The sequence below is a fragment of the Lygodium microphyllum genome, chromosome 24 (genome assembly GCF_053477565.2).
Source record: "Lygodium microphyllum isolate KBCC chromosome 24, Lygodium_microphyllum_v1.1.10, whole genome shotgun sequence".
In the NCBI taxonomy this organism is placed as follows: Eukaryota; Viridiplantae; Streptophyta; class Polypodiopsida; order Schizaeales; family Lygodiaceae; genus Lygodium; species Lygodium microphyllum.
In genome coordinates this window covers 69,980,847-70,000,881 of record NC_141158.1, presented here as the reverse complement: position 1 = coordinate 70,000,881, position 20,035 = coordinate 69,980,847, and positions in this window count along the sequence as shown.

The following is a 20,035-nucleotide window of genomic DNA, read 5'->3' as shown; positions in this document are numbered from 1 at the left end:
GAGGACTAGGGTATATATTGGTCTTCTTGGGGAGTAGACAAGATGCAATAAGGGTGGAGATGGGAACTTGGAAAACCATGCTACTAGACCTCCATGCCATATCCAATCTTCTTTGGGAAAAACAAATTATGCTACCACTGTGAATTCCTTGAACAAATATATTCCTTGCCCTAGTGATGAGCACAATTGGATGCACATTCTTTCCGTGCTTGACCTACTCTTTATGGAGAAAAAAGACACATGTGTCCTTATCATGGACCCAAGTCCATCTCCACTTAACATCGTGGGGTTCAAAGCTCCTACCAAACCCTAGGAATTGAGAAAGATCCTTGCTTAGTGGTGATGGTATCTCAAGGATAACCAAGAGGCAAACTTGTTGATCTTTAAAGAACTGCCTTAACAACAAGAATGGAAGTGGATAAGAATGAAAAAGAATAATCAAATTATCCTAAATATCAATTTAAATATAAGGAGAGAAAAGGTGAGGAAGATGATGAATCCAAAGAATATGACTCATACAATAAAATCATAGAGCAAATTGTAGTAGATCCTAAACCTAAAAAGCTAGATGGATTTCTCGTGGATGAAAGAGCATGAGTGAAGTCAAAGGTAAAATGGCTAGGTATTTGGAGATCCTTGATCATGAGAGTGAGTAGGATTTTAGCCCTCTAACCTGATTCTATCTCTTTGGGTCCTCGAAGTTGAAGAAGCACAAGATAGAGACAAAGATTCACTTTAAGAATTAGACATTACAAGCTTAGAGTCAGATGACAGTACGGATTCCAACCACAAGATCTCCCCAAGAAGATTTACTCGATACAAGAAGGGGGACAATTTGATCATTCTACTAGGAGCTAAATAAGAAGTCCACTCTTGTGAACCCATCAAGGGACCCATGAAGGTCAAGGAGGTGAATTTTATCAAGGAAGGAGAGTCTACTACACTCATGTATATTGCTAATGACGTTTTGGAAAAGGAAGAGAGTAACCTCACCGCACTCCTTAAGGAATCAATACATGTTTGCATAGAAATACACTAATCTCAAGGAGGTATCACCACATGCTCATCTACACCATACCTATAAAATTTCAAGTCAAACCCACTATGCAAAGATTGTATGCCATGAACCCCATTGAACCCCACATAGATGCATCTTTTACAAGAACTAGAAAAGCTTCTGAAGGTAGTGCTAATGCACCAGTGTAACGTCACCCATGGTGTAAAGGAACACCCCCACTAATCATCAAACTAATTGAATTTTTTTTAAACCCACCCCCAGCCGAATAGGTGGCGAGGGGAAGGGGGGTTGTCGATGATGGCGATAGTGGGAGGAAGAAGGAGATGATGTAGATGATGATGAGGGAGAGAGGTTGTCAACGTGGAGAGAGCCGCAAATGATGACATGAAAGGAGTGGTGCTAACGAAGTAGAGAGAGAGAGAGAGGAAGAAGAAGAAGAAGAGGGAGAAGAGGGGGAGAGAAGAAGAAGAAGAAGAGGGAGGAAGAAGAAGGAGGAAAAGAGGAAGAAGAGGGAGAGAGAAGAAGAAGAAGAAGAGGGAGAGAGAGAGAGAGAGAGAGAGAGAGAGAGAGAGAGGAAGAAGAAGAAGAAGAAGAAGAAGAAGAAGAAGAAGAAGAAGAAGAGGGAGAGAGAAGAAGAAGAAGAAGAGGGAGAGAGAAGAAGAAGAAGAAGAGGGAGGAAGAAGAAGAAGGAGAAGAGGAAGAAGAGGGAGAGAGAAGAAGAAGAGGGAGAGGGAGAGGGAGAGAGAGAGAGGGATAAAGCTTTTTGAAAGGGACTCTTTCTCTTCCCCTGCAAAGAGGGTGGCCACACGCACCTACTCCCCTTTCCTACGAAATTATTTCCCACCACAGTTTAATTCTCTTCCTAGTTTGGCCCCAATAACCAAGGAAAAGGCACGAAAATCTTGTGTGGTTTACGTCTAGGGAAGACGAAGATCAAGAACTGCCCCCAAGCAAAAGATGTCACACTCAGATGGCAATCCCACAACGAAATCCTTGAGCAAGGACATCACTGCCCATCCAACAACTGTACCGATCATAAGTAACGTATTTCCAAATTGATAAATGCTTTCTTTGAGTCCCATATGAGATGCATTAGACCTGTACAAGGATAGAACATTAAAAAGGATAAAGTGCATCGCAAGTATTCGAAAGATTGAATTCCTCGAATACGCATATCAGGAGAAGACCATTGTGTTTAAATGTTGTACAATGAATTCGTAAATATATATAAGACTCAAGCATTGTCAACTTCCCGTCCTCGCAATAGTAGATGCATTTTTCATCACTTCAAAGGTATATGTTGCAACTCGCTTATCTAATAGATTGCATGGTACGCAACTTATTCTAGAAGAGAATCATTTTCGAAGTCTAGACCTTTGCCAAACTCTCGATAATAGCTCATGCCATTAGATTGGGAATCTTGACGTTGTGCCCAACTAGTATAAACAATGATCATAAGGATTAAAGGCTAAGATGCCTTGGGATCTACTCGACAACCACTACGTTTATCAATCCAAATTTGGGGATTGGGCTAGATACAGACAACTCTGGGCCTCAAAGGCAAGCAGAGAGCTCAAGGGGTTAGGGAAACCTGAGGCAAAGGAAAGACTGATGCTTTCGTACTTGCTGAGAAGAGGGTTAGGTTATCGATCAATATAAGTGCTCAATAGAATTTACATTCTTGCATAGTTGTATAAGACCTTGGCATGTGTCTTAGCCAAAGTGTTAAGTAAATTTTGCATGGAATCGCTTCGATCCCAAGGATGAGAGCAAATACGCAATGGAGAGGTTATCACGACTATTCCTGCAATGCTTGGAAAAGGGTACCATTGTTTTGTTGATTGATCGAATAATGTCCTAAATGCTTTTGCATTAAATTGATTGTTGGATGTGATTTGGGTGATTATTCCAAGTGCTTGTGCTTGATGGTAAATGCATAGCAAGGGTCTGTGACGACAAGTTGCCATGGGAAATAAAGGAATGTTTTCTTGGATGATGATACCAGGCTGATTGCATTTGATTCTTAATTGGATTAATTAAGGAAGGATATTTTGTGCGGGTGGATCATCTCCAAGGTCACGCCATGTTTCAACTCGAGAGGGCACTACTCGATTCACAGGCCGAAGGTCGAGTGGTGAAAAGGCTAGCCACGAAAAGTGTGTCTCGTTCCTAGATCGCTTGGGGTCAGTTGAGCTCTGGACATCCCTTGCTGAGTCCAGGATGGAGTTGTAGACTACCATGAGCCCAACATCTAGGGCATTAGAAGATCCTATTCTGGATACTGGATGGAAATTGTGGTGCCATGTGATTTAGACCGGGCACTTCTATTGGACAAAAGGGGATATATAATTTCTCCTGTATGGGTAAGAGACAAAGATTAACTTGAAGACAAGTTAAGGAACTTGTTTGTCAAAAGGACTACTTGCTCTGTATTCATGTATGTGCCATAAATTATGCAAATGAACCCAGTTTCCAAAAAGGCCTAATTAAGGAAGCTGATTTTGAATATCACACATAAATGTGATAGGACCTAATTAGAAAACTAAAGCTATCAAGGGAAGCGGGTGGGCGGAACTCCTAATGAGTCTGTCCTACGAGAGGGTGATCCCAAAGAACTGAGAGGCTTCTCATAAGGGTTTACCATTGTTCGACCTTTAGGTATTGTTAAGCTAGAACCTGATTCGTGTCGTTTTAGGGGACCGAAATGGGACTATGCCATACGGGTAGAGAGGTTGAGCGGTGCATCCCTCACATTTTTCACTTTCTTTGAACCAAGTGCGGCATGGATCTGCTTTGGATTGGGGTATCTCTGCGTAAAGTAGGATGTCCAAATCTCGACGCTAGAATGTTGTGAGGAGACCTTAATCACTAGGAACCTGGATTTTAGGACAATCCTAATGGGTTTAACCGTGAACGTTCCGTTGTGAGGCAAACTCAGGAGACCCTAGGCTACAATCCCATGACATTCCATGGGAGTGCGGGGCGGCAACGCTTAGATTCGTTTCTCAATAGACGGCTAAAAACGTGCCTGGACAGCACGTTACAGTTGGTATCAGAGTGAAGCTTGATAATGGTGCATGATTGATTAATGTATGGTTCATAGACATATCCTAAACAAAATAATGTAAACGGTATGGCTTGATTGTCAGGCACCTTGTGCACCCACTAATGGTGACATACAAGAGAAGAAATTCCTTCTCAAGCAAATTAAGGCACCTAAGTTTGATGGAGAAGGAATAGACATCGCAGCAAAGGCAGAGATATGGATTGAGTCAATGGATGATTATTTCTCTGCTTTGGGAACTGCTGCTACCAATCAAGCAATGATAGCCAAACTTAAGTTAGTTGATCACTTTTGGTTATGGTGGAAGCAATGCTACAAGGATCAAGGTATTTCTGAAGCCGCTGTCACTGGGCTTGGCTGAAAGATGTTGTATGTGAACGATATCTTCTTCCAACCTGAAGATGAATGAATTCTTCAAGCTCAAGCAACTTAAATTAACCTTGGAAGCTTACTACTCAAGGTTTGTGACCCTACAAAAATACGCACCATCTATGGATATTACACAACAAGTATCCAAGTTTCTCCATGGCCTAAACAATCCTCTAAATCACCATCTTGAGGCAATGCGTCCAACGGATTTGCAAGATGCATTACTTCGAGCAAAGGCAATCATCCAAGAACTTAATTCGGGCAATTGTAACAAAGATTATTTTTGCGATCAGGACAAGAGATGCCACATGTGCGGAGAGATAGGGCACATCCGCAAGAGATGTCCCTACTGTCAAATGCTTCCATTCCAATGAGCTAGGACACGTCCAAGCTGATAGCCCTAACTTAAGCCCAGAAGATATTGAGCTTCCAAGAAAACGAAGTTATACAAGCGCAGTCTATGGATATATAGAGGAATCAGATGAGGACAAAGATCTAGAACCTATTACACCTCTTCAGGATGATCATATTTTCAAATGGCTATTGTGCCTACATAAAAAAGGGGACTTGCTCTTCTCACATAATTGGGTGCAGATTTTGTGGTTTTCCAAGCACAAAGGCAATGTCTATGGGCGTGAGTACTAGCTTATGTATGAGCATGCTTTGGTTGGAGACCAAGAATGTGCACATACACATAATGTTAAAAGTATGGTGCTAGAGACATTGCTAAAGACACAACAATGTAAAGTTCAAAAGTGACAAGTGTTATAGTCAGCACAGAGGATTGTACAAAAGCAAAGAGAGGGAAGAGTGGAATAGTTGAAGAGCTATAAAATGATATACTTGCATCATTATCAAATCAGTCAAGTCTATTTTATGTCATCATGTTTCTCCACTTGTTCTTCTTCTTTCCCCCATAGCTTATCTTATCTTCTTGCTCAACCATGTTTTGCAATATGGTATTAGAGCCTCTTCCTCAATGCTATCAGGTAGAGAGCCATCCATAGCTACACAAGGTCAAAGGATTTCAAGACAAAGAAGGTGTTGTTGTGGTTAAAGCTCAAAGATTGAAGGCTTGCAAAGGGTGTGGAGTTTGATTTAAGTGAAGAGGCTACCATTTAAGGAAGAGTTAGTACTCAAGCAAGGTATGAGATAAAATATTTTCTTAATCATTTGATCTTGCGATCTTCCTAGTGCTTACCACCATTGTTGAAGAGAATACATTTTACATCCATTAAAGGGCTACTCTCAGTTTGGTGTTTAATAAGTCTCAAGCAAGGAGCTTGCTTGCAAAGAAGCAAAGGGCTTGCTTAAGTAGGGGACCTACTCAAGGTTGCTAAGCACAGGGCCTCGTTGTCCTAAAAGTAGGTCTTCTACTTCCTCTATCATTAGAGATAGAGGGAGAAGAGAAATAGAGATTTGCTACAATTGGCTTCTCCAAATTAGATAACCTACTATCAAAGTGCATTCTCAACCCAATCAGGTCCAATGAATTCATATTAGCATCATGGCATGATCAATCCCGTCCAAAAACAACCACTAATGCTACAAATGATAAGAAATTTTTCTTTTAATCATAATAGGATTATCTTATAAGGTTAAAATAACTCTCTTAAAAAGTCCATTTTCACATCTCTCTTCTTTAATGGGTTCTCATTAACCCCCATTCACATTGGTTGCCCAAACTAGGTCATGATCAAACTCTTTTCACATCTTGAATGTTCCAAACTGGTTAAAACAAAGTTGTGTTCATAGTGCTTCTACCGAACTAGTTAATTTGCAATCTATTCATATCCGCCTTCACACTTGTTGGATCAAACCGGTTTATGCATGTATCAAGGCTAATCTTGTGTCTCCAAACTAGAAATACACACTATAAAAAAACCCAAAAGTGGTACATCCAAATAAGTGATTTATTAGTCATTATTTATTATAAAGTCCCAATCCTTATAATTGGGATCAGACATTACCATTGAGTGAAAATAACAATCAACAATACCTTCCCATATTCCAAAACCAAAAAAACAATGTTCTATTTCCATTATGCACAAGCATCCGATTTCATTGTTCAAATCCAATGCCATGAAATCTTTAACCCAAATACCAACAAAATCCCAAATCTCATGTATCCCAAAAATAATGTATGTAATGTCTCATCATCAAACCAAGTATGCCATGAAGCTATCAAGCCAAAGCAATGTATCTTTGTATATCCATCTTATTGAGCAAAAAAGATTGTCATAAGACTTGAACTCGACTTGAAGTAAAAGAGCAACTAATCAAAGGAAATACAAAGATAAAAGACCATGAAGGAAGAGAACTCTAAGTAGACAAAGTAGACTATGAAGATCAAGAAGAGCAAATACAAAATGAAGGTCAATATGAAGCCTACCAAAGAATGTCAAAAGGAAGCCAGAGGATCAAGAGCAAAGCTAAAGTCCAAGTGCAAAGCCAAAGAGAAATGAGGGGACAACTAAGACCGATGAGTTAAAAACCACAAGCACCAAATGTGAAAAACAAAAATTGTAATGTTCACCATTGGTACCACAATAATGTAGCCAATGGGGATAAAAAAGAATCCTAATATTTGAGTTATATTACCTACACTCTAGTTGACACAGCATGAGCTAAAAGCCTTCAAGGCATTTAGGGGGAGACCTATTTCCTTAGGTGTAGTTATCCAGAGGATAAACTAGCACCAATGGGGGTTGTATAAATATGGTGCTAAAGGTAATGCTAAAGGCACAACAATGTAAAGCTCAATAGTGACAAGAGCTCTAGGGACACAGGGTTGTATCACATAAGCAAAGAGAGGGAAGGGTGGCATAGCTAAAAAGCTATAAAATAATGTACTTGCTTCACTATCAAATCAATCAAATCTATTTTGTGTCATCGTGTTTCTCCACTTGTCCTTCTTCTTTCCTGCATAGCTCATTTTATCTTCTTGCTTAACCATGTTTTGCAACATGTAATACATGTGTTTGCAAGAAAAAAGGACTTTTGTGGACTCTCTTTTTTCTAGAAATTAGGATAGGTGCAACTAGGCTCTTCTTTAGTGTGGACATATATATTGTGTGTGAGTACCCAAAACACTACATGCTACTCATGGCCTTTCATAACCTCCTCCAAGAATATCACATCGATGTTGCTAGTTGTCTCTACTCTTTTTTATGCTTCCTTTGAAATTCCATACCTCCATTTTGCTTCCTACCACCGCTTAAACAACCCTCACTAGAAGCAAGTGGGGTCCATATTGGTGTGGTAAACCATACAAATTGGAAGCCAACTTCTCTTAAAATGGATAGCTTCTCACAAGAGACTTTCATTTCCTTTGGAACATGCCACAAGGCCAGTACATGAGGTGACACTTTCACTTGTTTCTCCATAATCTTGGTGTGCTCCACATTGTGATTAAAGAACCACAACCATTGTGCAATCTACTTGTCCTTCTATGCCCATTCTAACTACAAACATGGTGCAACCAAACTTTTATCATGGCTTTAAAGTTTTTAATGCAATTTTTCTTACTCACCATGCCAAAGCACTTCCTAACACAACGAGCCAACATCTTGCATAGTGCCCATTGGCCCCAAGGAACTTTGACCTCCTCTACACATTAAGATGTCCCCCCTCTTTCTACAAGAGTCTCTATGCTCTTGCTTGAACCCTCCACTTCATCCACCTCATCTTCAACACATATCTCAATCAATCTACTATCATCAAATTGTATGTGCCATGGATGACTTCTTGCTTTTTGCTCCATGACATATTCTGGCCTATGTGAATTCAAATATTCTACATAACCTATTTTCTTAATTTGCATGGTGTGCTTATCCCCATGCATAGTCAACTCGTTATACATTGGGATTCCTATAACCACTCCTTGCATGGCTCATGTGACAATGGCAAGGTTTGCTATTTGCTACCTGCTTGCCCTGGATAGTAATGACTCCACAGAAGGATCGGATCCAATAAACCTCCCTATCATTAACCCCAACCGCTTTGTGCATTGAATGTATGAATTCAAAACATTTGCAACACATGCATCATATAATGATATCTTTCTTTTTCCACCCTTATGTGACAACCAACTAGTATGGACACTCTTAGACAAGTTAATACTTAGAATCTTAGATGCTCCCATGGACTTTTGTTACATGGAGGTTTAGGAGTTAGGATATAGAATAACACACATCAAATGCATTAAATGCAATCTCAATAAACAACAATTCGATGCCTCCCTAATGTGCAATTCGCTATTCCCACTATTTTGACCATCTTTGTAGGGGTTTCATGTTTTCAAACTCACATTACTAGCCCACTAGTTTCTAATTGCATTTACTAGTTGAGTACCTTATTGAGTGGTCTTTCATGCCTCCATGCTTTGCACAAGTCTATATGATATCTTTGCCTATCTAAAGGAGCTAATTTCTTGGTGTATTTCTATTGGCTTTGCTCTAGTGAAGAAGGCGACACCACTCTCTCCCTTCCATTACATTGTGAGGCTCCCCTCCCCCCCTCCAATTATACACTATCCTTATACCCAACCGATTTACTCCAATGAAGTTGAATAGATCATGCCCTCACTATTCCATGACATTGTTTAGATTCTTCCAAAAAAACACTTGAGACTCATAATCCTCCTCTTTTATCTCACATATTGCTATGACTAGCAATGGGCTCATGCTACAAACAATTACAAATTAGTTCATATGATGAAATATTAACTACACAATGGTGTTGATCAAAGTATCATGAGGAATGCTCACGAAGGATCATATATTGAGCATGACATTGTTTCCAAACCATCTACACAATGAGTATTGTGATCAAAATGTACCTAGGCATTTTGTAGATCCCCTGTGCTTGTACCCGTGATTAACTAAATTTAAGCATGACCTTTTACAGTAGGCATTTTAAACAAATAACATTTGTGCTTAACTCCTCCCTATCCAGAAGTCTACTTCCATGGAAAAAGAAAAAGTGCAACATCGTTGCAATTGCAATATACTGTCATATGCATCACCAACTAATGTACCTTATTTGGCCTTTTCTTGTGAAAGTATTCTCTTAAGATTGTTTGTTAGTCAAAAAAATATTGTCATGATCAACAACCACAATAGAGTAGCAAAAAAAAATGTTAAAAATATTTGAAATCTTACCCTTTGTTTTGCATGAGTGGCTTCATTTCTTTGAGAAAGTGATTGAGATATTTTTTAATTACTACAGAGTCATCTCCCTTGGTAAGAAATTGGAATATCATTTTGCATGTAACTAGCAAGAACTTTATGAGGACCTCCCTTCTCAATCTTCAACACTATGCTTATAGGGCTTCATACTTTCTCAATAGAGACCCTTCATGTTCCTTATTAGAAATTATGGGAATGCTCTCTAACATGTATAACCAAGTGTGTCATGCTATCATCCAATGGTATGGCTTAGTAGATGCAGATACAAAATGTAAAGTAGGTCACAACTTTTTAGCAATAATGATAAGTAATGCTTGAGTTTCCCTCAAATTCTACAGGATACCCCTTGCTCACTTGTTTGTCCAAGTGGCAATGAAAACAAGTGTCATTACATATCTTTTCATTTTCATAATATGGACATGTTATCCTATGACACTTGAGACTACCTAAATAGTAGCTCAAGTGCACATTACACTATATGGTCATGTTTGATTGTGTAGGCTTGGTACAAATATGATGTTCCATTCCAACCATCCATTTCTTTTCACCAAATATGGCTAGTAGCTCAAAACACATGGCTTCATTATATACAAGAGGAAGTTTGTCAACTTGGATTGTATCTTTACACATACCCAATAGCTTTTTTAGTTAACTAGACCTCAGACTTTTCTTAATCCAATTGATAATTGTTTTGCTATCCAAAATTGTATTTTCTTCACTCTAACTTTCCACACACATTACGTCAATATCCTCCTCCATAGTAGTTCTCTCACATGCCTCTATTTCTTTCACATATTCCTCCATGCAATCGAATTCTCCATCAATATGTAGTGGAGTTAACTTGCTCTTACAAGCTATGCTAGTTACCACTATATTGATTTCCTCTTTCGATGAATCCAAACTAGCAAAGGCATAAACACATTCATTTGAATGCACAACCAAATAGGTTGTTAATAATATCCTATTGAGCAAGTAATTCCCATGATCTTCACGGTCCCATCATTAAGGGGAAATACTTATCTGTGTTTGATTATTCTTTGTTTGAATGATGACTCTTAGATCCAACAATTTGCAATGTAGAGACAAAGTACTTTGGAGGTAGTTTGCACTCAAAAAAGGTTTATCTTCCACATTGAATTTTGGTGTTGTACACACGTTCCATCTACTCTTCAAGGTGTCAATACCAGAGAGGCTCATTTCTAGCTACTACAGAGATGTGGAGTGTTGAGGCACATGCATGAAGAAGTAGGAGATATGGTTACATAGTATGTAAAGCAATCACTCATTCAAAAGGTATAGTAGGTCACTTAGCTGTCTATTTATGATATATCATATCCAATAAAGAGAGTTGTATAACCACTAGGTCACATAACTATCCATTTATGATATACCACAAAGCACATTGGGTAGTGACGATCAAAAAACCTCTAAAAGGCTTTATTTAGTTGAGTGACACCCATTCTCTCTCTCTCTCTCTCTCTCTCTCTCTCTCTCTCTCTCTCTCTCTCTCTCTCTATCTCTCTCTCTCTCTCTCTCTCTCTCTCTCTCTCTCTCTCTCTCTCTCTCTCTCTCTCTCTCTCTCTCTCTCTCTCTCTCTCTCTCTCTCTCTCTCTCTCTCTCTCAAAAAAAAAAAAAATGTCATTAATAAACATGATTTATGAACACGAAGAATATCCTCACTAGATGATGAAAATTTCATCATTAAATCATATAAATCCTTTGGCATTTTAAATTTATGTTTTTATTATAGTGACTAATATTATAAGCTTTCATATTAAGATTATCTACTACAAAATGGTTCAATGTACTCCATAACAATTTTATAGTCAATACATATGAAAATTAAAAGTGTATATAAATTATATTATTTATTAATATGGATCCACAGAGATCGATTAGGACAAGACATGGCAACAACATCATCTAGAATGGGGGGGTGGCCTAGAGGAAGCCACAAACTAACTAAAAGTAGAGTACATTGCATTGGTGGAAATAGAGAGCTTCCCTACAATAAAGCATCATCTACTACCGTATTTCTCTCTCAATCCATATAAAACTCTAGTCCTACATATAAAATTCTAGTCCACATATAAACATTTAGTCTTATGAATAATCATTTTACCATAGACAAGTGAGCTTAGGTGAAATAAGAAAAAGTGCCCCTTGTGCAAATTAATCTCAATAGAAATGCTAGGCCAAAAGAGCATTACGCCATCAGCTTGTACTGGGAAATATGCTACTATATGGTGACCCACCCAGTAATATGCTCGATAGAGAGAATTTAGTCACAAACTATGCATGTGAATTGTGTAGCCAATGTGTAATATGCTCGATAGAGAGAATTTAGTCACAAACTATGCATGTGAATTGTGTAGCCAATGTAGAGAATAATAGGATTGATTGTAGAATTGTCATTTAAGTTGAATTCCATTCTCAACTTGCATTAGTGGCAATGGAAATCATGTTGTGAGATAGAGATTAATTTTTATCTACTATAAAGAAATTCCCAGGTGTTGCATATCACAGCCTACAGATACGATGGCAAGTCTTTGTCACAAGAATAAAGAAAGCCCGATGGTATACCTCAACCTTCAAATAGTGTATGTCTATCAAGGCATTGCTCTAGGCTCAATAGGTGGTGCAATCAAGGGTGCAAGGTCCAACATCTTAATACAAAACTAATGTGATACATTAATGGCAATCTTTGGGTGAATTTATATTGCATCGTATCCACACCATTGCCCTCTAATTAAGGGTGTACCAAGGAAGAAGTTATCACTTCATTATTTCAAAAAGTTGGGCTCATTAATTCAATGTGTATCTTTATCAAAATGCCACTCCAATTAGAGTCCTTGAGGCCATTAATGTTGGCTGCTTATAACCATTCTCTATTGAAGGTGCTACTTCCACTCGAGGCCAATTAAATGGTCTAAGGATATGTCTTGGGCTTGATGGTGTTGGCAAAACAAAATATATATCTTGAGTATTTATATCATGCATTTTTTTCTTTTTAAGAAAACTAGTCTAGAAGAGGCCTAGAGAAGGGAAAAGTGAAATAAAAAAGAAATAAAAACTATCATAGCCATAGGAAATAGGTCCAAGGCTTGCTTCATTTTTGGTGGCTTTGATGAGTTGAGACAACTATTTGCTTGTGTGGCTACAAGCTTGCATGCATGGCTTTGAGGAGGACCGAATTGATTGGTTGGATATGATCATAGCAAACCAAAGGCCTCAAGTCTTCAGCTCAAAGAGGGAGGACTAAAGGCATGTTGTGATTGCATTGGCCTCTAATGTGGAGAAATGTATTGTGACTTTAAATAAATGACATGATTCCATGCAAGAGAGACTATAGTAAACAATGAGGAGCTAGCCTATTACACAAGGAGCTTTAGACATAAAACTAGATAGTAAATAGACCCATATCTAGTAAATTTACAATTTTTTCTAGTTAGTACCTAGGGATTTATCGATTGAAACTAGGTTTTTAAATTTACTAGATGAATGTGAAGCTATAACTAGTAAAATAAGTTTTTATATGGTAAAGAGAGATGAGTTTCTATATAACATCTAATGTAGCCATGCTTACCAGATTAAAATATCAAGTTATAACTAGTAAAATAAGTGTGCGTAAGCAATTAGAGAAAATTTATATAGTCATGCTTATATAACCGAGTAAAGTAACATGCATCACAATCCATAGGCTTAACTATTAGCCATGTAGAACAATCTCATCTCAAATAAGATAATGTGAATATCCAAAATATACATATATACTCTAAGATACACATTATGCCTCCTTCATGCGCAATTGGGTTAATTTTAATTCCCACACACATGGCACAAAAAGGTTACACATTAACAAATAATCACAATAAAGTATCATTTTCTAGACAATATGGATATTTTGTTTTCACATTAAAACAAAATCTCACCCATTAACACAATATTAGCGAGTTTGGGAATCTCACAATTCCCATTTTTTAATACTTAAAAGGTGGCACCCGGATAACATGCCCATAAGTTTCTCAAAATCATATGATGTGACCTATCATTGGAAAGCGCTTGAAAAATGGAATCTATTGAGCTACAGAGTGCTCGATTCGGAGTTATAGTGTTCAAGTTATGACAAATCTAAAGATTTGACCACATGTCCCAAACTTATGGAAAATTTCCATATTCCCCAATATGGTGTTCATTCAATTCGATTATTGTAAAGCTTAAAATGTCTCCTCAAGTGCATAATATACCTAACATCAACACAAGCACAAACAATGAGCAAAAGTTATTTGGGTGCCTTACAAACTAGGGGACCCCCATCCGTCAAAATAAAAAATATCAAATTAGAACAACATTTTCCTTAAATAAATAACTTAGGCTACTCATGAGTGTGTGGAAACTTTAAGATGGGATCCCTAAGATGGCTATGGCAAATTGTCCACAAACTAAGATGGCTATATTAAGTGATTCAAAAGCCACATTTCCTATTGACATATGGCATCCCCTCCCTCATTCATGAATGTAAGGGATTTAGGGTGCTAAGCAAGGAATAGGATATGATGGAACATTGAGCACAAGCACGAAATAGTAGAAGCAAGAAAATGGGATGAAGATAGACTATGCCAACGTGTTACTATTGGTGAGAACATGGAAGAGTTGCTAAAAAGTAGGTGTTGCATGCTCGAGTTACAGTCTTGTTGCCACACATTTGAAAGAGGTATGTTGAGTATTCTCTATATAGCCTACATTAATATTGTTACGGAAGGGCCCCCCTTGAGGATGGGCTTGTTTGCCAAATGGTTCTCACTCACCTTTAGATCAAACTAAATTTTTCTTTGTCATGAGAGGTTTCTTTTAGGTCTTGGTTTCAACTAAAGTAGAAAGAGACCATGTTTTGGATATAGCTATTTGGTTCAAAGGGAACCTTGTTTACTCACTACCATGGCATGTTGCTTTTATCCATGAGGAGGTATTGTAACTTGAATGCCTAGCATGGAATTTTTTTAGCCTTTTTTCCTACTCAATGGAGAAGTTTATGTGCTACTAGAAGCTCTTGGTAAAGTGATCTATGTTCCTACAATAGCATCAACCAATCGAGCATTTACTGTAGAAAAGTGGGCTTGTATACTTTGGGATAGAAGGAAGAATATCCTTGAGATGCTTAAGCTTTTTTATCCTCATGGGATTGAGTTGCTAGTCAATGTCAAACTCTTATTCCTCCACAATACATGCTTCATATGAAAAGATGGTGAGCACTTTGCGAAGGAAAGCTCGGAGAGGGATGGAGGTGAAGAAGTGCAACATGCAACTACTCTTGCCACCCAAGGAGAAAAGAATCAAGATCGGAAATAAATTCATGCAACACAATCACAAAAGAAGGAAGAAGCAAAAATCTCATATATTGATAAGGGCAAAGTCAAGGAAGCAAACAACCCTTACAAGGAGAAACCGAAGGAGGAAGCTAATTAGCAACAAGGGATCTAAGAGATGTTGAGGTTGAAGCATGCCAACAACTAAGAAAATCAACCACTAAAGTCTTTGGAGTCAAATGGAGTTAAGAAATAAAAAAATTTCCTTCAAAAACTTACTAATAATCCTCTTGTTGACAAGACTATTTTTCTATCCTCAATGGTGAGGAAAAAGCCTATGATGATGGATGTTTTGTCTATGTATAAGGATAGGATCTTAAGTTGACTCACTATATGATCTCTTGGAATGTGAGATGCTTGGGAAGCCCATCCAAAAAGGATCTATTTAGGAGGAGAAAGAGATGGGAGCTATTTAGGGTGTCCCATTGCCCCATTATTCTTTGCCATAATCATCCTTTGCCTAGAAATTTGGATTGGCATAGCACACGGTAACCAAGGGGCCTCACATGCCATAAGCACAACACATCATCTCACAATTCTTTGCCAATAATAACTCCACCATTGTGCAATCAAAGAATAAATTAGTAGATGCATTGATAAAAGTGTATGATAGTTTTTTAGAGCTCTTTGAGTTGGTGATTAGTATGAGAAAATACAACAACAATATGACAAGATAGGAGGCCAAGCCACTTGAAAACCAGAATCTAAACAAACTTCTAGCATAAACCTAGAGTATAGTGTTGAGTACTACAAAAGAAAGGATTTTAAATAAATAATGGAATTTGTAGTAACCTTCTTAATATCACATTAATATTTATAGTTCTTTGCTATAATCAAATATGTATTCATGGAGTCTCTTAGCCTTGAAACACCCACCATCTAATACAACATTTCAAAGGTAACATCATTGGGACTCATTTCATTGTGTCAAAATCAAACTAATTCATATTGGAGGAAGAATATTCAACACTAGAGAGAACGATTCCAACTTGAATACGTATCATTATGTATCCAAAAGCAAAATGTATCAAAGGTAGAAAAGCCTCATAGAAGTGAGGGAAAAGAGGCCCTGATGGTCTTAAGACATCACTACAAAAATATTTTAATGATGATAATGCAAGGGTTTTGAATATTAAGATGGTACATCATACAACCCTTAGTGGAAGTAGAATGTAAACTTTGAGAGATTTACATATTCACATGGATCTCAACATTATCGGTAGCTTAAGTCTACTACCCAAGTTTTTGAAGAAGCGAGAAAAGGATCATTGAAATGTAGATACACTATCATGATGATGTGTGAGTTATCCAATAGAAAGAATGTCAAGGTCTAGCTAGGAAAATGAAGCAGACAACATTCCCTAAAGGTGACAAAGTCCACACATTATCTTTGGCTCTTTTCATCCTTTATTACATTGCGCACGTCTAGTAACTGAAAAATCTGCTCAAACACTTAAATGTAAAAAAGGAAGGGATCTTGTACTGACATGGAGACGAATGATTGGGATGATTGGATCTGCAAAATTTGTGTGATGGATTGATTTGGGAAGTGGGGTCCCCATTGCTAAGGAGCAAAAACCTACACCCAATTGGAAAGAAGCCAGTTTAGCATGGTATTATCAAACTTTGAAGTTACAAAGAGAAGGAGAGTAACATCATCTATTAGAGATTCTATAGATGTTCCAGTAGTGCAGAGATTACATGAAGTAAATTGACTGCTTTAGAGTGTGTGCATGTTGCATTCTTGGACATCCAAATGGGTGCTCGTAGCATTGGTCATTGTGGACATAATTGTCTAATCACCACTCTATTGTACATATCATTATGTTTCATCTATGGCTATTTTGTACACTAGGATAGTATTTTGTAGTTATAGCTCATGTTGTGTCTCATGTGTAGATTGTGGACATGAGAGAGAGAGAGAGAGAGAGAGAGAGAGAGAGAGAGAGAGAGAGAGAGAGAATTATTGTATCCTTTATAAAAGATGAGGCAATTTCTTATTTGATGGATATACTAATGTATATATATAATTTTTTATTTGATTAATACTAACATATAAAATTTTAAATTTGCTTTTAGATCCTCTCATGGCATTCTCAATTTATGGTTTGTATAATTGTATTTTATATCACTATATGTTATTTTTCTTTAAAACTTAAAATCTCATTGATTAAAACCAAATTAGAGAGAGAGAGAGAGAGAGAGAGAGAGAGAGAGATTTTGTTGTATCCGTTTATATAGAATGAAATGATTTTTTGTTGGTTGAATATTGACACAATTTTTTTCAATTTAATTTTAGCTTGTCTCATGGCCTCCCCAAGTCAACAAACTCTAGATTCAATGATGCATACCACTATCAATTTGCAAAAAACAATTAAGGAAGTGAAATTGAAGAATGATAGTTCTAAGCAAACAATGAGAATGGGTGAATGAATTTTAATACAAAGTAAAAGAGTCCAATTACCACCTCAAAAGCAAATCAATAATATACAATTAGGAGATGTGTCTTTGATGAAGTCTCCTACATATGACCAAATTTTCAGACCACCTAAAAAGATTAGTCAAGAAGACAAATATGAGTTTGGGAGACCGTTGTTAGTAAAGCACTATAGAGATATGCAAAATCTTAGATATTGTGCCAATCACAAAAAAGTGTTCAATTGGGTCAAGAGCCATGAGTTTGACAAAGGATCTTCAGTTTCATAATAATAGAGATGACAAACAAAGAATTCTATAGTTCATAGATCAAAACTATGATCAATTTTTACCCCTTGAGTTTCTTGGTGCTACTAACCTTTGCAAGAAGGAGGATGTATATCTATACTATCTTTCTATTGCTCAAAATCTCATAAAATAACTCAAGAGGAAAAGACCATTTCTATGGATATATATTTGATAAGTTATTTATTTATCAAAATTTTCTCAATGTAGATTATATATAGATGGAATCAACACTAATGGTCATAATTATGTTTTTTTAATAGGAGGAGAATCATAGCTTTGAGCAAGAAGATACGCAAGGCAAATTGATAAGATTTATAATTTTTCATCTCAATTGTTATCCTTTTATGTAATTATTTTAATTATAATCATTTATGTTTCAATTGCTTATATATATTTACCTTTCATTATGTATATTTTCTCTAAAATTTTAGGATACAAATGGTGAAGTATATTATCCACAACTTATGGTGGAAGATCAATGTATCTTTTCAGAGAATAGCACAATGCATATATGTACACTATGTACTTATTAATATAGTTTGATATTTGAAATTCTAAATTTTGGATATTGACTTTAATTTTTCTACTTGTATTAGTTGGAATCACAAAATGATGGCCCACCCCTTGATTCAATCTCTACTTCCAACAAACATAAAAAAGATAATGAAGTGGTTGGTATAATTTGATTTATAGTTTTTTCCCATTTTATTCCCTCTAATACTTAATCTATGTTTTAGGACTATTTGAACTCTAATCATACTTTTATGGAGCTTCTACAAGAAATCTCAAATGTATGAGGATTTTGTTTATGTAATATTATTGATTTTGTTACTTATATATGTTGAGTTTTTTTTTTAATTTTATTTTTCTTGTATTGTAGGGTTCATGTAGTAATAAATACTCTATTCCTCAAGATACATTTGAAGATCCTAAGGAGATTGAAATTGCACAAAGAAGTGTTAGTGTATGAAAAGTATGCTTAGCCATCTCTCAATCATTTGTTTTAATATATATAATTAATGAATTATATCTAATTACAAACTTGTTATGATAAGATGAGTGAGAAAATGAAGCAAAGTAAGCAACACCAAAAGAATAGTAAGGGAAAAAAGAAGAAACAATCTAATGTATTTCTTTGCATTTTTTTAATGTAATGTGATATGATTTTATTTTGTTAACTTTAATTTCTTATTTGCACTATATGCTCTCAACCATATTGATCCTTCAAAAAAACTGGATTCTCCTAATGTAAAATTGTCTTCAGGAACTTCATCAATAACTCAATGTTACTATATATTAAAATTAAGACATAGCTAATTAACTTATGATGTAGTAGCATACTAATTTATATTGTCTTCTTTTAATGCAGGTTGTTAATGCCTTCAAAGAGGAAGATGAAGAAAAAATCCTCCTAAAATATTTGGACATCCAATCCATTGATGAGCTATGTACATCATTAAAGTCTACATATAGTCTTATCAAGAGGGACCCTAGTTTCTTAGGAGGATGCAATGAACAAACATTGCTAGCCATGAGAAAGCCTATTGTGGATTGGTTACTTTGAAGAGAGAAATTTGTTGTCACAAAAAGTCACAATAGTCCTTTGAGTATTGAGGGTATTTGTATCCTAGAGTGATCTCTTTATTAATGAAGACAATATATTTTTAATTCTTTCGATTATTTTGATTTGAACTTTTTACTATACAGGAATAATTTTTTATTATATGCATGATTGCAACTAGTTTTTTTTATATAGATAAATTATACTATATCACTCGTTCTAACTAGTTTATATAGTAAAATTTTACTTTATCAACAACTAGGAAATTTTGAAATTCCTATGTAGGAATATTTTTCTATATCACTATCTTGTAAAATGTTCCACTTTTACTAGTTGAGACTTTTTCTAGATGCTTTGATAAGTATTTAGAAAATTTCTCTTTTTTTGCTATATGGGAAGGTGTCTAAAGTTATGAGCCATAGAGGCAGACTACAATAGAAAAAAGGGGGAGGCATGCTTCGGTGATGATTGCACAAAAGATGGTTGTATTCTTTATAGAGGCTTTCTGACTGAGGATGATCTTGGGAAGATCGAGGGTGGGCTGCCTTTGATTCACAGGGCAACCCCATGAATGAAGAAGGCTTGTTCTGAGGCTGGGAATGAATGGAGGGGGGGGCGGGGGGGGGGGGGCAATAGAAGGAGATGGCTTGTGTATTGCAGCAGGCTAGCAAGGGATCCGACATAGCTAAATTATTAGAGGCAATTATTGAATGTTGGGTAGGCCGACATCCACACTAAGAGGCG